The sequence below is a fragment of the Crinia signifera genome, chromosome 1 (genome assembly GCF_055691185.1).
Source record: "Crinia signifera chromosome 1, ASM5569118v1, whole genome shotgun sequence".
In the NCBI taxonomy this organism is placed as follows: Eukaryota; Metazoa; Chordata; class Amphibia; order Anura; family Myobatrachidae; genus Crinia; species Crinia signifera.
In genome coordinates, this window is record NC_139217.1 from 220793822 (window position 1) to 220804238 (window position 10417).

General features: G+C 42.7%; 1 protein-coding gene across 6 annotated transcripts in view; it reads left to right on the forward strand.

Moving 5' to 3' along the window:
- Positions 1-10417, forward strand: part of LOC146069168 (ras-related protein Rab-8A) — a 454991-nt gene that overhangs the window by 101224 nt on the left and 343350 nt on the right. The window lies entirely within an intron of this gene.

The following is a 10417-nucleotide window of genomic DNA, read 5'->3' on the forward strand; positions in this document are numbered from 1 at the left end:
AATTATTTTATTTTTACTAATTTTTGAACCCATGTTTAGTTTATGTCCTTTTATGTTTGTGTGAGAACTTTCTCCACCTTTTAATTTGTTCCTGATGTTCAGGGTTTTGACTAAAGTCAAGGAAATAGAGTAGTTGTCTACCTTCAGGTAACTTGTGGATCTGGTCTAAAGTTTCAGGACAGATAATAGGATATGTGAAAAGGTTAATTGGTATATCTGTTAAGAAAAATGGGTATGTCTGATCAATGTATTTTTCAATAAGTCCTGTATCCAAATGACAACCCAATATAATAACGGATTCTAAAACGATGCCATTAGATGATGTCTTTGTTGTGAGTTTAAATCTTGTGGGTTCTCTAATGACAGATGTCAATTTGGGCCAATAATCGTCTCTGTCGGGGTTATGGTACCAGAGGACGATACTACATTTACAATTTAAACAAGTACCTATGTATGGATGTCTGGGGTGTGACATAGACGTAGATGAAGTATGAGAATGGATGAAATATGAGAGCGTGAAAAATTCTTAGTATCCAGACCAGGGGCGCCGTTTCAGTAAGGCAGGAGTGTACCTACAGCAGCAGACTGAAAGGGTTGGTCTTTATCTGAATACTGTGTGAATTATGTATTCACTTTATACATCTCATAAAAATTAATGTTTATGATTGGTTAGTTATAACCACAGACTGTCTACGTGACAGTGGATAGAGTCAAGTGGTTTTATCCTGAAAACTGCATATGAAGCCTCACGTTGCGTTACCCCAAAGAGAGGGGAGCATATAGTCCGCAAGTCTGTTGGCATACAGTAATCAATGAGACAAGAGAGAGAAAGAGTTAGTGTGCGTCAACTTACCAACCGCACAAGATGTACAAGTTAAATACATATATCGCATGTGTGTTCACTTACCAACCACACAAGGATATTACACGTAATACAACTTATACTGTAAAAAAAAAAAGGATAGTAAGAAATGGCCATATAGAAAAAAGGGCGATCAAATTGAGGTGACTAATGAGCGGACCCCTTAGGTCACTCTTTATATATAGTACCAGATCACTGATCTGCGTGTGCACACTATAAAACAACCAGCTGAAACTTTACTACTTTTGAAGTAAAGGTCTATACGGATTCAGGATTCGATATGTCCGTGATCCGAGAACAGGCAACAGACCACGTATGGGTGTCAACAGTTCAACGGGAACGAAAATCGAAATCCCGGGACGGGTCCCCAGCTGTTAGGAGGTGATACTTTAACCTACCTCCTGAGGTGGACTCTGACCTACCTCTGGATAGGGAGTTGGACTTTAACCAATCTTCCTTTATCCCTTCTTCCTCAATTTGGTGGCCCCCCTTAGAGCTCCGTGAGTGTTAACCCTGTATATGCTGATCAGAAAAGAAGACCATCATGTATGCAAGGTACAACACTGGTTTATTGTTTACACATACAGCATATTTATACAGTATAGCATGCATGGGCTCGACAAGAGATGATTGGATGATACAGGGGTGTAGCAGGGAGGAGTTCCAGTTACTGTCTAGGGGATATATGTTATTATCATACAAGGACATGGGAGAACAGACAGTTTTTGTAGAAAACATATGAAATACATCTTACAGGAAATAACCTTGAGCAACGCAGCCTTGAGCAGCAGCAGACTGTCACAAAGCAGAATAGAAACTTGTAATTTTCCACTCACTATAAGGCATTTGAGACAAGATGGAGAACAGCATACAAAATGGTGCATAAATCCTTTCAATCCCCTCTTAGAATCATAATTTATTTAAATTATTTGATTCTCACGTGTGCTTTTCCTTTTAATACGCTGTTCCCTCACATATGTAGCATAGTCATCGGGTGTAGGGGTTTCAGAGGAAAGATCAATATACATAATAGCAACAGGTGTTGTGGTACCTAGATATTTGGAAACTATTCTCCTGCCTAGTGGAAAAATACAGTAAGCAACGATTATGATGAACAGAAGTACAGTAAGTGTAATGATACCTAGTTGAGTTAAGGCATGTTTCCAGTTGCTCATCCAGCCGAACCAAGCAGCCCAGGGGTCAGTGACACCTGAGTTTTCCTTGAGCTCTCGGGATAAGTCTTCTAATTTTTTAATGGCTAGTGTGACTTTGCCATTGGGACCTGTATTGTCAGGAATGAAGGTGCAACATCCTGCAACTGTGTTTATGTATACACATGTACCACCTTTCTCGGCCAAGATCATATCCAGGGCCATGCGATTCTGGAATGTCATCTGTGATGTGGCCTCCAGTTGTTCTGCAATACCTTTCAAGGCATCCTTTGTATCATTAACAAATCTCTGTTGATTATAATACATATAGTTTATCCATGCAACATTCTTATTGATTGTAACCTGGGGCAGCAGAGATTCAAAGCCAGTAGCCACTTCATCTCGGGCCTTGAACTCGTCTGGGACACCCCGGGGTACACCAATAGTATCAATGTATACGTGTGGGTCAAAGCTTTCCAGTGGGGTACTTCTCTTTTGTCTAGGGTGTGGGTCAGGTAGGGGTGAAGGTGTTTCAATGGCTGTTGGCAAAATATGGATAGGCATAATGATTTTTGAGAGAGCACATTCGCCTCTCCATACACTGTCAAGCTTTGCTCTAATTTTCATGTCCCCACAAATGAAATAAATGTCACCAAGGGATTTCTTCATGATGGGTAAGGTTACATACCTACGGATGGCACAGTAACCATCCGGGAATGTTTTCAGATCTACCCCCTTAGTGACATTAGAACAGTAACAAGTATAGTTGCCTGGATATATGGTGATTGTGTTACCTGGATTGGTGTTTTTTCCTAAGATGGGGTAGTTCTTCTTCCATAACTCACATTCATTATCTTTAGTTTTATTGCCAGTGTATAAGGTAAAAAAACATTCATCCTCTGATTCTGGTATGTTAAGGGGGACGGAACCAAGGTGGGGTCTGGACTTAGCACATACATAACAGTCAGTTCGGTTAGTCTGTCGTGCATTGTATTTCATCCATTCTAACCAAAAATTCACATCAGCTAAACCTGTCTCTATGGACATGGTGTCCTCATATGTGGGATTACTGATAGCAACCATATCTTTAAAGGTACTTATGTGTGGTTTGAATGGGGATAATGGCTGGGGCCTGGCGGGGGATGGTGGCTTACGGAGGGAAAGGTATTCCTGATTGTTAAACATATCTTTGAGATAGAATTGTTGTCTATCACTGGCATATCCACCTCCCCACCATACCCCTAGAACATACATTCCAGCATCACTGGGGCTGGGATTTTCAATATTTATAGTGCAATAATAGTCATATCTACCGTCATCCTTAGTGATAGTCATCCTAGAAAGTAATGGCTTACCATACTTATCCTTTCGATCAACAGCCAAGGTGGGTTTGTATGCCCAGTCGATACCTGAATTCCACCCCACTGCTCCCCAATAATTGCAGTTATTTCCCCAATAATAATCATCTGTGACACAAATATATACATTTTTAGTCTGGCTGAGAGCTGATTTGGATGGCATGGACCACATGTTACTAGGTATGACCGTATCATAGTTTATTCGGTAAGTGGCCACGCGAGTGGTAGATGAATTGTACCAAAGGGTAAGCACATCATCCTGACTGGTAATATCCACTTCTGCGGTACAGAAATTATAAAGAACAAGAGCGAGTAAAGTCAGCAGAGCTAAGATAGGGGGAATCATTTCCTTCAAGGGTCCTCTCGGCCTCAGTAGGAATTCCGTTTTCCTCGATGTCTGGATCCCCTACCGGCAATTCTTCTCCTCGTAGGAGGTCAGAGTTATTAACTCCCGTTAGTACCTCACTGGTCCGGTCTGTGTCAATCTCAGGATCAGTGTCGACCTTTGTGTCGAAAGTAGTTGGAGTAGGGATTTTCTTCACTCTGGATGCGTGGATCCACGTTGGGTTGTCATCGGTGAGCACAGCAGTTCTTGTCACAGCGACCACCTCTGTCTCAGGACCATAGGAGAAATCACCTGGATTCTTGTTGCGTGGAAGGACTTTAACCACAACTTTGTCTCCGACTTGGAATGGATGTGTAGGTTTCTGTGGATGACAAGGATTTTTAAGTACAACTTCATGTTCAATTTCGTCTAGTCTGTGTATTAAAGTCCTTACATATTCTTCTCTGATTACTTCTAAATCTCCTGCTTGTGTGACTAGTGGTTTCCTTGCCCAGGGGGTGGGGAAGGGGCGTCCCATTAGTATTTCAAAAGGGGAGTAACCTAGAGTCTTTTGTGGCGTCATTCTTATTTCAGCTAACACAATAGGAAGGACTTGCTTCCATTTTGTGAAGGTGCCCCCAGTAGCCTTTCTCAATTTATCCTTCAAAGTGCGGTTCATGCGTTCGACAATAGCTGAACTCTGTGGGTGGTACGGAATGTGGAATTTCCAATCTATTTGGAGGGCTTTAACTAGTTCAGCAGTGACTTTGGCAGTAAAAGCAGAACCTTTATCACTATTGATTTGTAGCGGGCATCCCCAGCGCGGAATGATCTCCTGCGTGAGAATGCGGGCTACAGTTTTTGCATCTTCGGACTTTGTTGGATATGCCTCCGGCCAGCGTGAGAACATATCAACTATGACCAAAGCGTATTCCTGTTTCCCTGTACCTGGTATATGGGTAAAATCAATCTGCAGGTGAGTAAACGGAGTGGTGGGGTATTCAAGATGTTGGTGTTTTGCTTTATTGGGATTGTTAGGGTTGTTTCTAAGACACACAATACATCTACTAACATATTGGGTGACAAGTTCTTTTGCATTTGTGATGTAAAAATCATTGGTGAGGAGCAGTGTTGTCGTGACTTTGCTGTGGTGACCTACTCCGTGATAGTGTGCTATGAACAGTGAGGCACTTGTTTGGGGGATACAGGGTTTCCCCTCTTTGCAGATTAATCCAGTCCGTGGATTCTTCTGCAGAATTGGGTATGTCCAATCTGATAAATCAGAGTTAGAGGCAGTTGCCTGTAATTCTGTAAGTAAGTATGTGTCTTCTAGTGACGGTGGTGACATTATGGTAAGTGTGAGGTTGTATGTGGATGTGGCAGCAGCTTGTTTTGCAGCAGTGTCAGCGAGGGCATTGCCCCGTGAGATATCATCTTTTCCACCAGTATGTGCTTTGCAATGGAGAATGGCAATGTGTGAGGGCAATGTGATTGCGTGCAATAAGTCAGCAATAAGTTGGGCATGTGAGATGCCTTTTCCATCAGCGCCTGTGAAACCTCGGCGCTGCCAAATCATGCCGTGGTCGTGAACAACGCCATAAGCAAATTTGGAGTCTGTGTAAATGTTGACAGGTTTTCCTGTGTACAAGTGACAAGCTCTGGTGAGAGCGATTAGCTCAGCAGCCTGTGCTGATTGCAGAGGAACTGCTTTTGCTTCAAGGACAGTTTGAGGAAGTTTAACTACTGCGTAGCCTGCCTGGTATGTTTTGTCATTTGGTCGACTGCAGGAGCCGTCGACAAAAATTATGTCGGCGTCGGGTATGGGTACAGCCGACATGTCACTTCTGGGTGAAGTTTCTGAGTCGATTGTCAGAGAACAGTCATGTGGGGGAGGTGCTTCGTCATCAGGTCCTTTTAAGCCTAAAAGGGCATTAAGTATGGGCACAGGTCCTTCTGTATTTGTAGCATATTTGATAACAAGTGATGGGTTACCTAGTAAGAGTACCTCGTAACCACTAAGTCTTTGGGCCGACATGTGTTGCGTATGTAAGCCTTTTAAGATGGACAGGACGTTGTGGGTAGTGTGAAGGATGGTGTTGTGTCCTAAAGTGAGTGTGGCAGCCATTTCAACAACCATTGCACAGGCAGCCAGCGCTCGAAGACAAGCAGGCATTCCTTGTACAGTGACCGGCATTACCTTTGAAAAGAATGCGACAGGGCGCATTTTGCCTCCATGACCTTGGGTGAGCACGCCCGCCACAGTTTTACAAGTGTCCCTTGCAAACAAATGAAATGGCAAAACATAGTTGGGGAGACCAAGCGCGGGACTTTTAACTAACATTGCTTTGAGCTTTTCATATGCAGAAAACATTTCATTTGACCATTGTATGACTTTGGGTTTGTCTTTGAGTGTGCACTGTCTCAAGATATTATCGTAATAGGAACAATCAGAAATCCACTGTCTGCAGTAGTTTACCATACCCAAGAAAGACAGCATATCCTTCTGGGTAGCTGGGGTGACCAGGCCCAGTACAGACTGTATGCGTTGTGGACTGATTTTCCTTTCTCCCTCAGAGAGCACAAAACCCAAGTAATTGACATGCTTTTGACACCATTGCATTTTTGTTCTGGACACTTTATGTCCACATTCACATAACCAGTTCAATAGTGATATACCATCTTCCCGGCTGGCCTCCTCCGTTGGACTACAGAGTAGCAGATCATCTGCATACTGTAGCAGGACTGAACCACAGGGGGGGTGCCAGGGTGCCAATGTGGCTTGGAGGACTATGCTATAGACCACTGGGGAGTCAATATAGCCTTGTGGTAAACGACACCAAGTCATTTGTTTACCTTCAAAAGAGAAAGCAAAAAGTAATTGGGTCTCTGCATCTATTGGAATGCTGAAAAATGCATTTTTCAGATCTACAACTGTGAAAAATGCTGCGTCTGCAGGGATGGCTGAAATGAGTGTGTTAATGTCTGGCACTATTGGTGCAATTGGGACTATGAGGTCATTTACCTTCCTCAAGTCCTGTACAAATCTAATACTTCCATCAGCCTTAGCGACCGGGTTGATGGGTGTGCAGTATGGTGAGATCACATATCTCAGTATGCCTTCTTCTAAAAACTCCTGTATCATTGGTCTAAGACCGTCAATTTTCTCTGATGATAAAGGGTATTGTTTGCTGTACACGTGACTAGAGTCTGGCTTGAGTTTGGCTTTGTATGGTGTACAGGGTATGAGGCCTGTGTCATAGGGACCCTTGGCCCAAATTTCTGCATTGATTTTGTCAATTGAGGTATCAAGTGAATCTTGGGACATTAGGAAGTGTGGTGAAGTGACGTGAAGTCCACTTCCTTTGGGTGAGGGTGTAATGGAGATGTGGAATTTGTTGAAAAGATCCCTTCCCAACAAGTTGACAGGGCATTCTGAAATAACCCTGAACTGATGTTCTCCTAAGTAATGTCCGTTCATGGACTGTATGGTCAGTTCGTCAGTCAGATAAGTGTCAGTGGGTATCCCATTGATTCCCATTGAAGGAGTAGTCTTTTGCAATTCACCATCATAGTGTAATGAACACAGGACACTGGTTGTGGCACCGCTATCTACCAAAAAGGGTAGCTTCTTTCCATTAACATATAAAGTGATAAGGGGTGCGTCTTCCCAGTGTGTGGTGAATTGTACAAAAGATAGGACACCCTCCTTCGGGCCCCGTCACAAGGTGGGGTCGGACCAATCAACTCTAAAACGTACATGTTCTTGGACGGGTGTGGGGCCACGTGCTGCTCTGGGTGGCCCTTGTGTGAAAGATGGTGGTCGCTGAGACCTGTGTGTGCCTGGTGGAGGTCGATATGGTTGTTGTGGTCTTTGGGGTGGGAATGGGCATTCCCTAGCCCAGTGTGTGTCTTGGCCACAATTGTAACATGTTGTGTCTTTTGCTATTGTGCCAGTGTTATTATCTCTATTGTAAAGAGGGGCCCGATGGTGTTGGTGTGGTGGGCCTTGTGGTGGTCTGAAGGGTTTCCTTTGACCATATTGGGGTGCCCTACTCTGTCTATTTGATGGGCCCCTGTTGTCTTGTTGATAACTGTGTGTTGTGACAATTGTCTTTTTCATGTCAAAACATCCAGCTGCCTCCTTTTCATACAAATGGGTCTCAAATTCTTGGAGGGTGTCTGAAGTCCAGGAAGAGATACTTTGTTTAACTGGCGTGGAAATGGAGGGGTGTAGGTTATTGATAAAGGTGGAAATGAGTAAGGGGAATATTTCAAGAAATAGTCCCGCTTCCTCAGTCCAGCATCTTTTAAATCTCTTCCAAAATTCAGTGACTGATTCAGTGGGTTTTTGTTTACACGCCACTGCGACAGGCAATGAGGACCTCATTTTGAAGATCTTGGTCATCCCTGCTTCTATTTCTGTCCACATTGTGGCTATTGCGTCTGAATTATTTAAGGGGTAGTTTGCTGTTCCTACCGTGGTTGTAATGTTTTTGAAACTTTTGATCTTATCCCAATCCCACGCATGGTGATGGTCGATTACATTATCGACAATCAGTTTTATGTCATCATGGGTGTAATTTCTGCCTACACATGCTTTCTTCAGATAGGCAATGGTTCCTGCCGCGGTTACAGAGGGTTTTGGGCAGTGTTTAATGATCCTATTTAGGTCTTCTATGTCAATTGGTTTAACAAGTAATTGGTCACCAATTGTCATGAAGGGACAGTATTGAGTTGTTGTGCCATCATAGGTGGCACCAGATTTTGTTGTCTTCGGGCCAAGTTCTGTAGTAACTAATGATTTGTCTGCTGATACTCTGGTGCTTTTTGCTAAAGGTCCTTTCTCTTCTCCCTCTAACAAAGGCATATCCTCGGTATTAGTTTCCTTTTTATCATCTAATTTAAGATCTGGTTTGGGTGGAGGTGCGGTAGGATGTAGCACATGGTGACCCACGGCCATCAGTTCTGTATCCGTGAGGGAAGGGTATACTGGACTGTAAGGTGGAGGTGAAAGGACTTTAAGTTCCTTATTGATACGAGTCTCCTCTATTTTATGGAGTTTTGCAGTGACGTCTCTAATTTTCTTTTGTTTCTTTGTCAAATTGGTGTCATGCCAGAAAGGTGCAATAATAAGCCATTGTTCACCTCCTGCACGCATGTATTTCATATCCCAGGTGGGATCTCCTGTATACCAGGGGAAGGCTTCTTTGTCCCCAAGACAAAGACCTTTTATCATTTGCATAAAGAAAGGATAATTAGAGCCGTCTCTAGGGAAGGGGTTGGGACTACATTTTTCCGACCAACCTGCCAGGTTATCTACCCAGGGGTCAATTAGGAAATAGTCTGTAGAAGAATTACGGGCTACATATTCCTTACAAGTTTCATTGGGTAAGGGTGGTGGATAGGAAATTATTTTATTTTTACTAATTTTTGAACCCATGTTTAGTTTATGTCCTTTTATGTTTGTGTGAGAACTTTCTCCACCTTTTAATTTGTTCCTGATGTTCAGGGTTTTGACTAAAGTCAAGGAAATAGAGTAGTTGTCTACCTTCAGGTAACTTGTGGATCTGGTCTAAAGTTTCAGGACAGATAATAGGATATGTGAAAAGGTTAATTGGTATATCTGTTAAGAAAAATGGGTATGTCTGATCAATGTATTTTTCAATAAGTCCTGTATCCAAATGACAACCCAATATAATAACGGATTCTAAAACGATGCCATTAGATGATGTCTTTGTTGTGAGTTTAAATCTTGTGGGTTCTCTAATGACAGATGTCAATTTGGGCCAATAATCGTCTCTGTCGGGGTTATGGTACCAGAGGACGATACTACATTTACAATTTAAACAAGTACCTATGTATGGATGTCTGGGGTGTGACATAGACGTAGATGAAGTATGAGAATGGATGAAATATGAGAGCGTGAAAAATTCTTAGTATCCAGACCAGGGGCGCCGTTTCAGTAAGGCAGGAGTGTACCTACAGCAGCAGACTGAAAGGGTTGGTCTTTATCTGAATACTGTGTGAATTATGTATTCACTTTATACATCTCATAAAAATTAATGTTTATGATTGGTTAGTTATAACCACAGACTGTCTACGTGACAGTGGATAGAGTCAAGTGGTTTTATCCTGAAAACTGCATATGAAGCCTCACGTTGCGTTACCCCAAAGAGAGGGGAGCATATAGTCCGCAAGTCTGTTGGCATACAGTAATCAATGAGACAAGAGAGAGAAAGAGTTAGTGTGCGTCAACTTACCAACCGCACAAGATGTACAAGTTAAATACATATATCGCATGTGTGTTCACTTACCAACCACACAAGGATATTACACGTAATACAACTTATACTGTAAAAAAAAAAAGGATAGTAAGAAATGGCCATATAGAAAAAAGGGCGATCAAATTGAGGTGACTAATGAGCGGACCCCTTAGGTCACTCTTTATATATAGTACCAGATCACTGATCTGCGTGTGCACACTATAAAACAACCAGCTGAAACTTTACTACTTTTGAAGTAAAGGTCTATACGGATTCAGGATTCGATATGTCCGTGATCCGAGAACAGGCAACAGACCACGTATGGGTGTCAACAGTTCAACGGGAACGAAAATCGAAATCCCGGGACGGGCCCCCAGCTGTTAGGAGGTGATACTTTAACCTACCTCCTGAGGTGGACTCTAACCTACCTCTGGATAGGGAGTTGGACTTTAACCAAT